This window comes from Notothenia rossii (genome assembly GCF_949606895.1).
Source record: "Notothenia rossii genome assembly, contig: scaffold_539, whole genome shotgun sequence".
Taxonomy (NCBI): domain Eukaryota; kingdom Metazoa; phylum Chordata; class Actinopteri; order Perciformes; family Nototheniidae; genus Notothenia; species Notothenia rossii.
In genome coordinates this window covers 819-18,519 of record NW_027639954.1, presented here as the reverse complement: position 1 = coordinate 18,519, position 17,701 = coordinate 819, and the positions used below count along the sequence as shown (strand labels likewise).

The following is a 17,701-nucleotide window of genomic DNA, read 5'->3' as shown; positions in this document are numbered from 1 at the left end:
TGAGTGTTAAGCACATCAGGCTGGCAGCTGTATGGGCATTGCTCTATGGTAGATGTTATTTGCACATTGTTAATCATGAGCAATGCATCCTTAAATTGTTTAACTGAGGTGTTATACAATTGTACTCTGGAGAACTTTTAAAGGTAAAAAAATAAACGGCATGATGGGATGTGCAGTACCAAATATGTAAAGCACTTTTTTGTTAATGTATGATTTTCTGCATATCAGGAATAAAACGAAAAAAACCTCTGTCGTACCATATTGAAGTAGCATTATTTTTGCATCGTGTTGAATCGCATCGTATCGCCCCGAATCGCATAATGTTGAATCAAATCGTATCGAACTGTATCGCAACAGGGGTGAATCGTATCGTATCGCCTGGTGTTTCAAAGGTATCGTTAATGTATCGTATCGTGGCAACGTATCGAGATGCGCATCGCATCAGCCTCAGTGATGGAGATGCACATCCCTAGTGTATTGAAATTGTTTCACAGCTTTATCTTAAATATTTAGACTTTTTTCTTTACATATAGATTACATAGTATCAAACTGATATTTTTTTAGTAACTATTTAAGTAAAGTAAACATTGTAGCTTTTCTTTATTAAATCATCTTTAAAAATGTATTTTTAACATTCTTTTATGGATGTGTTCTTGTTTATGTACTGCAGTGAGAGATGCCAACTGAATTTCGTTGCACTGATGTGAGATGACAATAAAGATATTCTATTATATTCCTCTATTCATAGGATGAACAGCACGATCCACTCAAAATGCATGCAAACAACTCGCTTTATCCATACTGCTGCTGTTGTATTGTTCTGGATTCATAGTGAAGTGTATTAGATGTTCTGCACTCTTATTATGTATTTAATATAAAGTGAAATACCCATTAAAACAAAAAGTCAGAAAAGAAAAGGGACTCACTTTAGGAAAAAGGTTCTGAACCAGTGAGAGTTCTTCATTTGCACAAACATGATCAAATATTTAAAGTTGTGACCGGATGGTGTCCTCTGCACACATTTTACGCTTTGCATTTTATTGATTCATTTTGCCTTTTATACCACACTGCAAGTCTGACATTTATTAATGAGACGACTGGAAGTTACACTGCAGATTTAAACACTTATAAACACAGCTCAAGTCTTTCAAAGCTAGAAATATTCAGAAAGATCAGTGCCTGTTAAATCAAAGGGAAAGCAATCATCAAAGACAACATTTGTGAAGAGGATAAGATCAACTCAGCGTACAAGACACATCAATCCTGTGATTTTTGGTCATAATCCAGGCTCTATGTTCATAGAGAAGGATATTACATTGTTTGAGGGCCTATGTCGGTTAAAAGCCAGCGGAACGGTGTATTAGTCTGGGAAATAACTCATAAAGTTGTAAATTAACAAGAAAGAAACTGTGATAGTGTTTGAAGCTTGTTCTCCCCCAGCTCTCCTACGTGTTGTCCGGCTGGTGTTACTTCGTCTGCCCGGTGGAGTTCAACAATGACTCCAACTGGTTGGACTGCAAGCTGTCGGAGCTTTCCCAGCTGCAGGACTACAACCTGCCCTCCGTCCTGGAGTCCTTCACCGGCAACACTCTCACTCCATAATCGTCCAGGAGCGACGTTTGGACACAAACGAATGCCGTGCTTCCATGAGCGTCAAATCCCGCCGCAGATGGGAATACATTGCAATCAGTTGAAAGCTATTTGCGTCCCTTTATGAAGCTGAAGGAGCCTAGGAGCGTCACAACTGCACGCCACGGGACCCTGAAACAATAAAATCACTATATTGCAAATCCAGTATGTCAAAAAACAAGAGGGATCCTTAATATTTTTAGAATAAAATGTTGTGGCGCAACCTTTCAAACACTTTACTTGTGTCAGCTATGTTATTTAGTTTTAATCTTGTGTTACTCATGAATTAAAGTTAAAATATATTTAAATGTTGTTTCTAGAGTACACAGTAACAGAACCGAAATCCCGTTTAACACCAGGTTTTTATCATTGAACCTCATTCTATTTTTTTCGGCCAGGATTGATTTTGATACTAAAAGCCTCGGGATGCAAGTCCTATTTTAGCAAAAATAACGGTAACTAGTTTAGTTTGATTGAACTGCGGGTCTCCGTTTCAGTCTGACACATGTTCCTTGTCTACACAGACCACAGTGCGTCTGTATCCGTTCCAGATCCACAGCATCGCTCTCTCCTCCTTCTCCTCCATCAGACCTTTCGAAGGATTCTTCGCCGGCGGCTTCAAGAAAGCCTTCAAGATCAAAGTAGGGATTTCTGACCAGTTTTTTTTAACTTCAAAACAATCCAACTATCTCTTTTAATGTCTTTTGTCTTTGCTCCATTTATATTATACCCATAGCAGCAGTCTGATCACGTACTGTTGTCTGTTCTTCCATGATTTTGCCAACACGATCCCGGGTTACGGTGGCATTATGGACCGGTTCGACTGCCAGTAGGCTACCTCATGGCCACATTTGTTATCGTCTACATTGCCAGCTTCATCAGGTAAACACACAGATGGTTTGTTAATATGTTTTATAACCTAATTAGCAATGTACAGTGATAGTGAAGGAATTCATCGTCAAAGTTAGTGGTTATTTATTTTATTTCCGAGTGTTAGAGAAAGCATTTTATTTCTTGAAGAAAACAAACTGTTGGTTGAACATTAAATTAGCTAGCTTGTTATGTCAACTATGTTATTTAGTTTTAATCCTGTGTTACTCATTAGGTAAAGTTAAATATATCTAAATGTTGTTTCTAGAGTACACATTAACAGAACCGAAGTCCCGTTTAACTACAGGTTTTTATCATACGTTTGAACCTCATTGTATTTTCCTCGGCCAGGATTGATTTTGATCATTTTATTTCTTGAAGAAAACAAACTGTTGGTTGATCATTAAATTAGCTAGTTTGCTAATAACCATTAAAGAGTTATCTCTGTATCTTGAGTTGTTTTATGTCTTCCTCTGACACTGAATAAATGTACAAACATGAAACTGAAGTATAAAAACTTTGTTCGAGACTTTTCAGTATTGGTCAGTATCGCTGTACGGTGCCTTTGAGACTTCATGATTGCTGAACAAAAAGATTTTAAATGTAACTTCATATTGAGTTTACTATGTAGATCAGGCTGTAAAAATGCTATGTAGTCAAGCTCCAGCACTTTTTATAAATGACCTCAAAGCAGATAAAGCACGTGGTTCCAGCTTGAACCCTCAGAAAAGGAGCCCTCAAATTTAACATGTTCCTATTTTTTGTTTCAAATATTTTCATTGATAAGAAGCATACAAGTGTTAGCAATGGCACAGATTTCTTTTCCACATAGAAGACAAACAGAACAGCAAACAAGAGATAATAAAGAAAAAAACATAGCATGACAGGAATACCATACTTAATGACATACATAGTCACAGTGGGAAAGAACATACAAAATAGCATATACAAAGAAATAAATTAACTTAAAGGTTATGTTCATATTGTTCGTATTTATTCTTCTACAGCCCATCAATGTATTTGGGATCGATGGTGAGATTTGATGGTTATAATCTTAGTAATTTCCCTCCCTAATGATCTCCCCTCTCCTCTCTACCTGGATATCTCTTTGAGATATCCAGGTAGTTATCTCTTTGAGATATCCAGGTAGAAATGTCTATCTGACCAACAGTGTAAATACAAGTCGTCTATAACGGAAATGTGTAACAGTACAGTAACTCACAAACACTGGACTCACAAACCAAATGACGTGGAATGAACAAAAGCTGGAGTTTTTTTTCTTTTTTATTTGTTTATGTGTTTTTCGCTGAAACACAAATCACTGCCAGTGTCCCGGGTCAGTAGGGGGTCCTCAGAGGGTGCTGCCCTCCTCTCTCTTCTCCCCCTCAGGGTCAGCCACAGTGGGTGAGGCGGTCTAGGTCATGACATCCTGCAGCTCCGGCAGGAAACCCTTCTCCGTCAGGTGAGCCTTCAGGGAGTTGAAGGTGTGGAGCTGCTGGTCGATGCGCAGCGCCAGGAGCTGCTGGATCACCTTGCTGGGGTTCGGGCCCCTGAGAGGAGAGGGGAGATCATTAGGGAGGGAAATTACTAAGATTACAACCATCAAATCTCACCATCAATCCCAAATACATTGATGGGCTGTAGAAGAATAAATACGAACAATATGAACATAACCTTTAAGTTAATTTATTTATTTGTATATGCTATTTTGTATGTTCTTTCCCACTGTGACTATGTATGTCATTAAGTATGGTATTCCTGTCATGCTATGTTTTTTTCTTTATTATCTCTTGTTGGCTGTTCTGTTTGTCTTCTATGTTGAAAAGAAATCTGTGCCATTGCTAACACTTGTATGCTTCTTCTCAATGAAAATATTTGAAACAAAAAATAGGAACATGTTACATTTGAGGGCTCCTTTTCTGAGGGTTCAAGCTGGAACCACGTGCTTTATCTGCTTTGAGGTCATTTATAAAAAGTGCTGGAGCTTGACGACATAGCATTTTTACAGCCTGATCTACATAGTAAACTCAATATGAAGTTACATTTAAAATCTTTTTGTTCAGCAATCATGAAGTCTCAAAGGCACCGTACAGCGATACTGACCAATACTGAAAAGTCTCGAATAAAGTTTTTATACTTCAGTTTCAGGTTTGTACATTTATTCAGTGTCAGAGGAAGACATAAAACAACTCAAGATACAGAGATAACTCTTTAATGGTTATTAGCAAGCTAGCTAATTTAATGATCGACCAACAGTTTGTTTTCTTCAAGAAATAAAATGATCAAAATCAATCCTGGCCGAGAAAAATACAATGAGGTTCAAACGTATGATAAAAACCTTTAGTTAAACGGGACTTCGGTTCTGTTAATGTGTACTCTAGAAACAACATTTAGATATATTTAACTTTACCTAATGAGTAACACAGGATTAAAACTAAATAACATAGTTGACATAACAAGCTAGCTAATTTAATGTTCAACCAACAGTTTGTTTTCTTCAAGAAATAAAATGCTTTCTCTAATACTCGGAAATAAAATAAATAACCACTAACTTTGACGATGAATTCCTTCACTATCACTGTACATTAGGGATGTAACGATATACCGAATATCGCGGTAAATAAACTTCCCAATACCGTCGTGAGACTGACAAAATCTACCGCGATTTTCAAAAAAAATTAATTAAAAAAAAATATTATTTTTTGTAAACACTTTTTTTTTTAAAAACCTTTATTTAACCAGGTGGTCCCATTGAGATCATCGATCTCTTTTTCAAGAGATACCTGTCCAACATGGCATAACACAAAAGGACATCGTATTTACAGGGCTGTAGTGCCGAGAGACGGGAGTCGGAGGCGGGGTATCGAAGGTACAAGCTAGACTTTTATTTAACATCAGAACAACATGTAAACAGCTTTCAGCCCGGGAAGGTAAGACCGGGGGAAACAGGAAGTCCGGTCAACTCACTAATGTCCGTGCGGAACAATACCCCAACCCATAGTTCCTTGGGTGAATAATGTCAATCACCACACAAGCCCCCCCAGAATTCACCCATAGTCAAAACCCTCGCGCCTGGGAGGAAGTACCGCCCGACCCCGGCGCGTACGGACCACAGGGGCTGAGGAGGGCGGGGCCGCAGGCGAGGGCAGGGGCAGGGGCGCCAACGAGGGCGAGGGCATCCCCACAGGGGGTGGGGGGCGGGACATGGGAGGGCGGCCCCGACGTGGGGGCAGAGCCAACTCCAACGGCCTGGAAACGTCCACGTGAGCAGGCTTAATCCGATCAACGGACACAGTCTCAGGCCTGCCACCAACGTCCACTACCAGGCTCTTGTCCCCGTGACGTATGACCCTGAACGGACCGTCGTAAGGGGGGCGCAGGGGACCGCGGTGAGCGTCGTGGCGAATAAAAACGAAATCCGCCGACCGTAATCCGGGGGACACCCGGAAAGCTGGGTTGCTGTGCTGCGACGTGGGGACGGGCGTGAATGTCCCGGCGGTCTCCAGCAGGGAGGAGCGCTGCCCGGCTGCAGACCAGGGCACAGTGGCGGTGGGAATGAATTCCCCGGGGACCCGTAGCGTCTGGCCATAGACGAGCTCCGCCGACGAGGACTGCAGGTCTTCCTTGGGGGCACACCTGAGGCCGAGCATAACCCACGGGAGCTTATCCACCCAGTTGCCGTCTGTCAATCCGGCACGCAGTGACGCCTTCATGGATCGGTGAAACCGCTCACACAATCCGTTAGCCCTGGGGGTGATATGCGGTGGTGCGGTGCAGCTTGACCCCCAAACCCACAGCAACAGCGTTCCACAGCTCCGAGGTGAACTGAGAACCGCGGTCAGAGGAGAGGTCAGACGGGGTCCCGAAGCGCGCCACCCACGTGCCGATGAAAGCGCGGGCGACGTCGGAAGCTGACGTCGAGGTGAGGGGAACGGCCTCAGGCCAGCGGGTCGTCCTGTCCACCATCGTAAACAGGTAGGTGAAACCGTGAGAGGGGGGAAGCGGACCTACGAGGTCGACATTGACATGGTCAAACCTCCTCTCAGGAACCGCAAACAGTTCAAAAAGGGGCCCTAGTATGGCGGTGGACTTTAGCCCGTTGACAAGCCACGCATGCGTCGACCCAGGACTTCACGTCCTTCTTAAGCCCCTGCCACACGAACTTCTGCGACACCAACTTCACGGACGGTTTCCTACCGGGGTGGGAAAGATTGTGAACCGCCTCAAAAAAGGGTCGGCGCCATTCCTTAGGGACTAGCGTTCGAGGCTGGCCCATGGAGATGTCACACCACAGCTTCGCGCCCGAGTCACCGACCGTGACCTCCTCCAGTCGCAATCCCGTGACCGAGGCCTTGAGGGTCTGGACCCCGTGGTCAGAGGCCTGGTCAGCGCCCATGCGGATGTAATCGAGGCCCAGCTGCACAGCTCCGATGACCGCTCTGGAGAGGCAGTCCGCGACCACGTTAGCCTTGCCAGCGATGTGTCGTATGTCCTTGGTGTACTCGGAGATGTACGAAAGCTGGCGTTGCTGTCGGGCGGACCACGGCTCGGCCACCTTGGACATGCAGAAAGTAAGTGGCTTGTGATCCACGAACGCCGCAAACTCCCGGCCTTCCAGCAGGAAACGGAAGTGGCGAACAGCCAAATAGAGACCAAGGAGTTCCCTGTCAAAAGCGCTGTACTTGCGCTCCCTGGGAGTCAACTGGCGGCTGAAAAAGGCAAGCGGTTGCCAGGCGCCGTCGACCCATTGTTCATGCACCGCGCCCACAGCGTAGTCAGACGCGTCGGTGGTGATAGCGATGGGGGCCCTGTGTGACGGGTGAGCCAACATGGCGGCTTCGCTCAGGGCGGCTTTGGTGGCATCGAAAGCGGCTTCCCTTTCAGCCGTCCAGTCTATGGCCTGGCCGGGGGACTTGTCCTTGAGGGCCTCGTACAGCGGGCGCATGGTGTGGGCCGCCCGGCGGATGAACCGGTGATAAAACGTCACCATCCCGAGGAACTCTCGGAGCGCCCGAGCTGTAGACGGTCGTGGAAAGGCGGACACGGCCTCCACTTTCGATGGGAGGGGGGCGGCTCCATCTTTGCTGATGAGATGCCCGAGGAAGTGGATGGAGGACAACCCGAACTGACACTTTGCCGGGTTGATAATCAGGCCGTGTTGGCTGAGCCTCGCAAAAAGGACACGGAGATGTGCCTGGTGCTCTTCAGAGGAGGAGCTGGCGACAAGGATGTCGTCTAAATAGACGAAAATGAATGGCATGTCTCTGAGCGCCGAATCCATCAGCCGCTGAAAGGACTGAGCTGCGTTCTTAAGTCCAAACGGCATACGCAGGAACTCGAAAAGCCCGAACGGCGTAATCACCGCAGTTTTGGGGACGTCTGAGGGGTGCACCGGAACCTGATGGTAGCCCCGCACCAGATCCACCTTGGAGAAAACCAGCTTGCCCGCCAGGTGTGAAGAGAAGTCCTGGATGTGAGGGACCGGGTAGCGGTCTGGCGTAGTGGCGTCGTTAAGGCGGCGGTAGTCACCACACGGTCGCCAGCCACCGGCTGATTTAGGGACCATGTGGAGCGGCGAAGCCCAAGGGCTGTCCGAGCGGCGGATGATGCCCAGACGCTCCATGCTGTCGAACTCCGACTTGGCGACCGACAGCATGTCAGGGTTGAGCCGCCGGGCCCTAGCATAGACTGGGGGGCCTTCAGTGTCAATGTGGTGCTCTACCCTGTGTTTGGTAGTGGCAGCGGAAAAGGTGGGCTGCGTCAAGTCGGGAAACTCACTGAGAAGGTGCTGGAACTTGTCACCCTGTGAGAGTGAGCTGGAGAGCCTGCTGAATGACGCCTCGCCGCGGGTACATGCGAACGAGGCAAACGTCAGTGCGTCCACCAGGCGGCTGTTCTTGACGTCCACCAGCAGTCCGTGAGCGCACAGGAAGTCTGCGCCAAGGAGGGCGAAGGAGATGTCAGCCGTGATGAAATCCCACTTAAACCGCTGACCCTCGAAACACAGGTCCACTGTCTTTGTGCCATAGGTGCGGATAGGGGTGTCGTTAGCGGACGTCAAAGGTGGGCCGTGGCCCCCACCGGCGGCGTCCTCCACCGTAGCCGGCGGGACGCTCCGCTGGGCTCCTGTGTCACAAAGGAGTCTGCGACCAGAGAGGGTGTCCCTGATGAACAGGAGCCGGTTGGATGTGCCCACGCTCGCGGCCACTACCGAGCGCAGGCCTTGGCGTTTCCCGTTTCCTTGTAGGTGCAGGGGGGACGGCACATCCTCGCTTTCGCCCCATAGCGTGCATGGTACTGACACAGGCCAGGGCTGGAGTCGCTGACGTCGGCCCTGGAGCTTCTGCTAGGTGGCATGCCTCTACCAGGGAAGGAGCCGCTGCGTGTCGGGGCCAGCACCTCAGGGGTAAAACGCTGGGTGGCCAGGAAGAACCGGTCAGCTTCTTCGGCTAAAGCGCGTGGCTCAGTAATAGCCGTGTTAGCGAGCGCTGTCTGAACATGCGGCGGCATGTGCCGAAGAAACAGTTCTATGAACAAAAAATTGGGTTCTTCCGTACCTAGCAGGTTGAGCATCATTTCCATGTGGTCAGGCTATGAATAGCGAGCAGGCGTCGGGCCCGTTCCGACCGAGACAGCTCGAAAGTCTTTAGCAGGAAAGCCTTGAACGCTGCATATTTATCCTGGGCAGGGGGAGATGTAATAAAGCCCACCGTCCGGGTCGCAGTGGAGCTTCCCAGTGCCGAAACGACGTGGAAATAGCGTGATGCGTCATCAGTTGCTCTGCGGAGGGCGAACTGAGCCTCCGCCTGTGCGAACCATGCAGCCGCAGATGTATCCCAAAACTCCGGCAGTTTGAAAAAAACGGCGTTATTTGCCATGCTCGGTTCAGTCTCGGATCCTTCTACGAGACTTATGTCGGGGTCACCAATGTAGTGCCGAGAGACGGGAGTCGGAGGCGGGGTATCGAAGGTACAAGCTAGACTTTTATTTAACATCAGAACAACATGTAAACAGCTTTCAGCCCGGGAAGGTAAGACCGGGGGAAACAGGAAGTCCGGTCAACTCACTAATGTCCGTGCGGAAGAATACCCCAACCCATAGTTCCGTGGGTGAATAATGTCAATCACCACAGGGCTACATTTAAACACCTATAGACATTGACAAGTATTAACCATATATTTATATCTCGCCCTGTCAATAAGCCTGGCGTTAGACTTTTTTGCTGTCCGTCATTTCGACGGACAGGATCATAAAATATCCGTCATAATCCCTTATTACCAGTCGGGTCTGAAAAGTTCACGATAGAGCATGCTCGTGAACTGTCAACGGGGGTGGGGGTGGTGTTATGCCGTGTGTGCATGCACCTCGCGGGACGCGCACAGCGTAAAGCAAGACCTCCCAGACATGTATTGATCTGTACGGCAAAGTACGGTTTGGGAACTATATCATTTCCTTTTGGAGGGCATGCATAACACGGCATAACAATCTGTTCTAATCTGTCAAAATGACAGACTGCTTTCAGATTTTTCCGTCATTGTTAAATAAAATATTCGGTCAACGCGACCACTGCTGTCCCAGCAACATCAGTACCAAGCGAGAGAGTTGTTTCCAGAGCAGGGGATATTGTAAATGCCCAAACATCCCAGCTTATAAATACCTGGAAATGTGGACATTCTCATATTCCTAAAAACCTGTCTGATGATGCTGAGTGAGTGACAAGTGAGTTTGAGTTGAGTTACTTGAAAAACTAAAGTGAAACTTGATTTATTTTATTGCAGGGTCTGATTATTAAATGTCCTTGTTTATTTGTGAGATGCAGTGGCATAAAGAAAATGCTTACTTTGTTTGGTAGTAGCCTACTAGTAGGTACAAAAACACTGGTTTTCTTGTTCCAGTCTGTTACTGTCACTTTGTTTTTGATACTTTAAAATACTGCTATCCTACAAAATGCTGTAAAAATCAGATTTATTATGTAATAAAAAAACATTTTCCGAGTAAAAAAATGTTTTATTGAAAAAAAAGAAATTCAGAATTTTTTTCTTCTTCCCTTTATTATTCAATATCGCGATAAATACCGTACCGTGGACTTGTTATCGCGATATTATCGTACCGTGAGTTTTTGGTATCGTTACATCCCTACTGTACATTGCTAATTAGGTTATAAAACATATTAAGAAACCATCTGTGTGTTTACCTGATGAAGCTGGCAATGTAGACGATAACAAATGTGGCCATGAGGTAGCCTACTGGCAGTCGAACCGGTCCATAATGCCACCGTAACCCGGGATCGTGTTGGCAAAATCATGGAAGAACAGACAACAGTACGTGATCAGACTGCTGCTATGGGTATAATATAAATGGAGCAAAGACAACAGACATTAAAAGAGATAGTTGGATTGTTTTGAAGTAAAAAAAAACGTGTCAGAAATCCCTACTTTGATCTTGAAGGCTTTCTTGAAGCCGCCGGCGAAGAATCCTCCGAAGGGTCTGATGGAGGAGAAGGAGGAGAGAGCGATGCTGTGGATCTGGAACGGATACAGACGCACTGTGGTCTGTGTAGACAAGGAACATGTGTCAGACTGAAACGGAGACCCGCAGTTCAATCAAACTAAACTAGTTACCGTTATTTTTGCTGAAATAGGACTTGCATCCCGAGGCTTTTAGTATCAAAATCAATCCTGGCCAAAAAAAATATAATGAGGTTCAATGATGAAAACCTGGTGTCAAACGGGATTTCAGTTCTGTTAATGTGTACTCTAGAAACAACATTTAAATATATTTTAACTTTAATTAATGAGTAACACAGGATTAAAACTAAATAACATAGCTGACACAAGTAAAGTGTTTGAAAGGTTGCGCCACAACATTTTATTCTACAAATATTACGGATCCCTCTTGTTTTTTGACATACTGGATTTGCAATATAGTGATTTTATTGTTTCATAGTTACATTCATGTTTATATGACTTGTGATGCCAGAAAACAGCAAGGACAGATGAAGGTCAGGAGAGCCTTACATATCTGGTGACAACACACTATCACTCCATAATCGTCCAGGAGCGACGTTTGGTCAGGGTCCCGTGGCGTGCAGTTGTGACGCTCCTAGGCTCCTTCAGCTTCATAAAGTGACGCAAATAGCTTTCAACTGATTGCAATGTATTCCCATCTGCGGTGGGATTTGACGCTCATGGTAGCACGGCATTCGTTTGTGTCCAAACGTCGCTCCTGGACGATTATGGAGTGAGAGTGTTGCCGGTGAAGGACTCCAGGACGGAGGGCAGGTTGTAGTCCTGCAGCTGGGAAAGCTCCGACAGCTTGCAGTCCAACCAGTTGGAGTCATTGTTGAACTCCACCGGGCAGACGAAGTAACACGAGCCGGACAACACGTAGGAGAGCTGGGGGAGAACAAGCTTCAAACACTATCACAGTTTCTTTCTTGTTAATTTACAACTTTATGAGTTATTTCCCAGACTAATACACCGTTCCGCTGGCTTTTAACCGACATAGGCCCTCAAACAATGTAATATCCTTCTCTATGAACATAGAGCCTGGATTATGACCAAAAATCACAGTATTGATGTGTCTTGTACGCTGAGTTGATCTTATCCTCTTCACAAATGTTGTCTTAGATGATTGCTTTCCCTTTGATTTAACAGGCACTGATCTTTCTGAATATTTCTAGCTTTGAAAGACTTGAGCTGTGTTTATAAGTGTTTAAATCTGCAGTTTAACTTCCAGTCGTCTCATTAATAAATGTCAGACTTGCAGTGTGGTATAAAAGGCAAAATGAATCAATAAAATGCAAAGCGTAAAATGTGTGCAGAGGACACCATCCGGTCACAACTTTAAATATTTGACCATGTTTATGTGCAAATGAAGAACTCTCACTGGTTCAGAACCTTTTTCCTTAAGTGAGTCTCTTTACTTTTCTGACTTTTTTTTAATGGGTATTTCACTTTATATGAAATACATAATAAGAGTGCAGAACATCTAATACACTTCACTATGAATCCAGAACAATACAACAGCAGCAGTATGGATAAAGCGAGTTGTTTGCATGCATTTTGAGTGGATCGTGCTGTTCATCCTATGAATAGAGGAATAATATAGAATATTTTTATTGTCATCTCACATCAGTGCAACGAAATTCAGTTGGCATCTCTCACTGCAGTACATAAACAAGAACACATCCATAAAAGAATGTTAAAAATACATTTTTAAAGATTATTTAATAAAGAAAAGCTACAATGTTTACTTTACTTAAATAGTTACTAAAAAAATATCAGTTTGATACTATGTAATCTATATGTAAAGAAAAAAGTCTAAATATTTAAGATAAAGCTGTGAAACAATCTCAATACACACTTGTGTCTTTTGAAACGATTATGCCATTCAAATTTTTTGTCAAAAACATTGCAGCTCTATTTTTCCTGTCCTTTGTGGACTCTCATGTGTGTCCTTAAACGATCACCCCGTGAAAACGTCTTTGTACAGAATGAGCAGCTGTGTGGTTTCTCTCCCGTGTGGATGATCATGTGTTCTTTTAAACTTCTACTCTGTGAAAAAGCTTTCTTACAGACTGTACAGGTGAATGGTTTCTCTCCCGTGTGGACGCTCATGTGTCCCTTTAAATGTCCACTCTGTGAAAAAGCTTTCTTACAGACTGAGCAGGTGAATGGTTTCTCTCCGTGTGGACGCTCATGTGTGCCTTTAAACTTCTACTCTGTGAAAAAGCTTTTTTACAGACTGAGCAGCTGAATGGTTTCTCTCCCGTGTGGACGCTCATGTGTTCTTTTAAACTTCTACTCTGTGAAAAAGCTTTCTTACAGACTGTACAGCTGAATGGTTTCTCTCCTGTGTGGACGCTCATGTGTTCTTTTAAACTTCTACTCTGTGAAAAAGCTTTTTTACAGACTGAGCAGCTGAATGGTTTCTCTCCCGTGTGGACGCTCATGTGTGCCTTTAAACTTCTACTCTGTGAAAAAGCTTTCTTACAGACTGTACAGCTGAATGGTTTCTCTCCTGTGTGGACTCTCGTGTGTTTTTTTAAAATTTCACTCCGTGAAAAAGCTTTCTTACAGACTGAGCAGCTGTGTGGTTTCTCTCCTGTGTGGATTGTCATGTGTGTATTTAAATGTCCTCTCCGTGAAAAAGCTTTCTTACAGACTGAGCAGCTGAATGGTTTATTTTCAGCACTACGTCGTGGATCACTGACAGATTCATGTCTATTTTTCAGTGAGTTTGAGGCTGAGGCAGGTTCTCTGGTCTCTTTCCAATCAGCAATGTCTCCAGTGTCAGGTTCAGAAGACTCTTCAGTGTCCTCCTCAGTCTTTGGTTGTAAACTGCTCTCTGGATCTGAGTTCCTGGCTGGTTCTGGTTCTCGACAGTCATCTCCATCAGCTTCTGTTTCCATGTGTTCAGTTTGTCTTTGATGAGGATGTGAGGACTGAGGTCTCTCTTTATCATCTTCACTCTTCACAGGGTCAGGAGTGAAAGTGGACTTGGTGATATCAGCCTCCTCCAGCTCCTGAAGCTGCTCTCTCTCCTGACTGATCCTGAGTTCCTCCTGTTCCTGCTTAATGTGTGGGGGGGGCTCTGGGTCTTTCTGGTTCAGACTGGTGCTCCACTCCTGCTGGTCAGGGAGAAGTTCTTCTTTAACCACCACCAGCAGTTGGACATCTGCAGGAAACAGGAAACACACAGTCAGAACAAACTGTTAAGTGTTAGCATTTAATCTAATCACCATTAAAATGGGAGACATTTTGCAGCCCTAATTAATGCCTTTATTTTTATATTTTCACATTATCTTTCTTAGTCCCGCCTATTGTGTATTTGTGTTGTCTCAATTCACCTCATGTAGCCCAGCCCCTTTCTACTTCCAGTTAAAAATGAAAAAGGGTTTTTTCTTCTGGCATAGCACTAGCTGCAATGTGAACAAGGAATTGTATTTAGGATCGTTCAGAGATACACTACGCCTACAGTATAAAATTAAAATCCTGCATTCAAACCTTATTTAAAGGTGCTATATTTGAACAATATATTGTAGGGCCATACCTATTTTTTCAAAATACCAAACAGTAGTGATAGCAGTTTGACACTGAAGCTTCGAACGGAGCTTCAACCCTGGACTTCCTATTCCATAGAAGCAGTGCTTTGAAGCTTGCTTCAAATCACGTGACATGTGACGTCCGAACCAGCAACTGCTTCATTTCCTGAATGAATCAACTCACTGGTTCACCGTCCAATCAGGTGATTCAATGCACTACCTCGTCTCTATTCTGACAGGTGACAGGTTGAAAAAGTTTCAAATTTGAGCGCTTCAAAACTTTATAACCGCTTCTAAATAATGCGCAATGTGTGGGTTGTTGTCGTAGTTTGCGTTGTTGCTGTTGAGTTGTTGTTTGTATTGCATTTTAATTGGATCATTATAGAGCAAGCCAGGAAGAAAGATAGGTCGTTCTGGCTCGTGAAACACTTCGAAATGTGGGGAAGTTGTGAACAAAAAGACTATCAGTAATATAAAAACACTTCAATGGTCTAAGGCAGGGATGGCAAACATACGGCCCGCGGGCCGGATCCGGCCCGGGAAGCATTTCAGCTTGGCCCACGGAGCTGAAGGACTTTGCTAAGTAGGCTGTGAGGAGGGGAAAAAAACTGCTATTTTGAATCCTTCCACTAGTGGGCGCACTACCGCACCGGTACCAGTGAGAGCGCAGCCAGACTGTAAAACAAGTGATGAGTAAGAGTAATGATTGCAGTCAATAACCTCTGACACCCTCATCCCCAAATGTCTCTGTCAAAAAAGAGAAAAGTGGACACGGAGTGCCGAGTTTTCCAAGAAAAATGGACTGCATCCTATTTTTTTACAGAGGTAAATGGAAAACCTGTATGCTTGGTGTGTTCGCAGCAAGTTGCTGTGCTCAAAGAATATAATATTCACCGCCATTATGAGACTCACCATGGAGAGAAATATGACTGCTTGCAAGGACAATGGAGAAAAGAAAAGATAAATGGCCTGCTATCAGGTCTAAAGAAACAACAGGCCATTTTTACCCGGAGCCGAGATATAAGTGACGCAGCAGTGAAAGCCAGCTATCTCATCGCTAACGAAATAGCATCAGCCTCAAAGCATACTCTGAGGGTGAGTTTGTGAAAACATGCATGCTGAAGGCTGCAGAAATTGTGTGCCCTGAGAAGCGACAAGCTTTTGTCAACATTAGTCTAACGAGGAATACAGTGAAGGATAGGATTGCCGATCTTTCAGCAGATTTGGATAGCCAGAAAAAAACAAAAGTCAAGTCATTCGTAGCATTTTCAGTTGCAATCGATGAGAGCACTGACATTACAGATGTTGCTCAACTGGCCATATTAATTTGTGGTGTTGATAAGACTTTGACGGTCACCGAAGAGTTCCTTGAGTTGGTTCCTATGACAGACACCACTAAAGCGGATGACATTTTTAGCGCTCTCGTTGAAGCACTGGACAGGGTTGGAGTGGACTGGACCCGTGCTGTCAGTCTGGCTACAGACGGCACGCCATCAATGATTGGGAAAAAAGCAGGTGTTGCAACGAAATTCAGGGAGAAAGTACAAGCAGCAGATGGAGGAGATCGTTTTTGGACATTCCACTGTATTTTGCTCCAGGAGGCATTGTGTTGCAAGTCGTTAAAAATGGATCACGTCATGAAAGTGGTTCTTCAAACGGTTAATTTCATCCGAGCCAGAGGGCTGAATCACCGTCAGTTCGACAGCCTCCTCAGTGATAAAGACATCACCTGTAGCCTACCATATCACACTGAAGTAAGGTGGTTGAGCCGAGGTGCCGTGCTGAAGCGTTTTTCTGATCTACGCAAGGAAATTGGACAGTTCATGGAGAAAAAGGGTAAGCCAGTGCATGAATTAAAAAACCAGAATGGCTGCAGGACCTTGCATTTATGGTGGATATTTCAGAGCACTTGAATAATCTGAACATAACGATGCAAGGTCGCGAAAAAGTTTTCAACAGAATATTATGACAGCATACGCGCATTTAAGTTGAAGCTGGCTTTGTGGGAGACACAGCTGTCAAGTGGTGACCCTGCTCATTTCCCTCATCTAAGAAATGTGCATATGACCGGAGTTACTGCTGACATGAGACGGTACAAAGACAAAATTACGGAATTGCTGCGGGAGTTTGAGCGGCGGTTTCAGGTCTTTGGTGAGCTTGAGACAGAGTTTGCAGTTTTTCACTCGCCATTTGCAGCTAAGGCTGCGGATCTGCCCGTCGACATACAACTTGAGATAATCGACTTACAATGTGATCAGGATTCAAAGGACAAATTTGCCTCGTCGGACTTGGGCACATTTTATCGGTATCTTTTGCCAGGATACCCAAATTGACAGCCCTGGCAGCAACGGTTTTGAGCATGTTTGGGAACACCTACCTTTGTGAACAGGTTTTCTCTGTAATGAACATTACTAAAAAAAAGCTGCGCTCAAGACTCACACACAAGTGCCTGAATGAAATAATTAAATTGGCTGCTAGTCAGGATTTTAAGCCTGATATTGATGCCCTTGTGAGGGCTAAAAGATGTCAAGTTTCATGAGCAAATTAATCAGTTCTGTGACCTCAGTTCTGTGAAAATAAGAACCTACTGAAATATTTGAAAATGTTATATTATTCTGTCACTGAAAATTGTGTATTATAATGTCAATCAGCGGCTTCAATAGGCAAAAAATAGTTTGATTTGATGTGACACTGTGGCTGCACTGCCAATATAAAAATTCTATATTTTCAAGGCAAGGGAGGTAACTCAAACTCCTCACTTAATAGCTCCCACGTTTTTATTTGCATTTTGTGGTGAGTCAGTTCAGGTGGAAACTGTGATCTGTTGTAAAGAACATGTGTGTAGCACTTGAAATTGCACTTGTTTGTCTTAATACAGTACATTTCAGTTTGTTCATAACGTTTTGCGTCTCATTACATGTGGACATTTTCCAAATGTACTTGTAGCTACTTATTTGCACTTAAACAGAAATATTGTCGTTATGTAGGGCCTGTGGGTTATTATGCTATGATGTTACTGGTCCGGCCCACTTTAGATCAAAGTGGGCAGTATGTGGCCCCTTAACTGAAATGAGTTTGCCACCCCTGGTCTAAGGAATAGATAGCCCAGTGGATAGAGCCGGCAGTCAGGATGCGGCGATGTCCTCCGCGCAGCTG

At 44.6% G+C, this 17,701-nt stretch overlaps 1 long non-coding RNA gene across 3 annotated transcripts; it reads right to left on the bottom strand.

Moving 5' to 3' along the window:
- Nucleotides 1-3,765: 3,765 nt before the first annotated feature.
- Nucleotides 3,766-15,621, bottom strand: LOC307027212. 3 transcript variants are annotated; one of them, XR_013804568.1, is made up of 3 exons: nt 11,450-15,621; nt 10,694-11,051; nt 3,766-4,049 (listed from the first exon to the last, which is right to left on the bottom strand). It is a non-coding gene; the product is annotated as an uncharacterized lncRNA (long non-coding RNA). The 3 variants fall into 3 exon arrangements; XR_013804569.1 differs by having other exon boundaries at nt 11,517-15,621; XR_013804567.1 differs by having other exon boundaries at nt 10,694-15,621.
- Nucleotides 15,622-17,701: the final 2,080 nt, after the last annotated feature.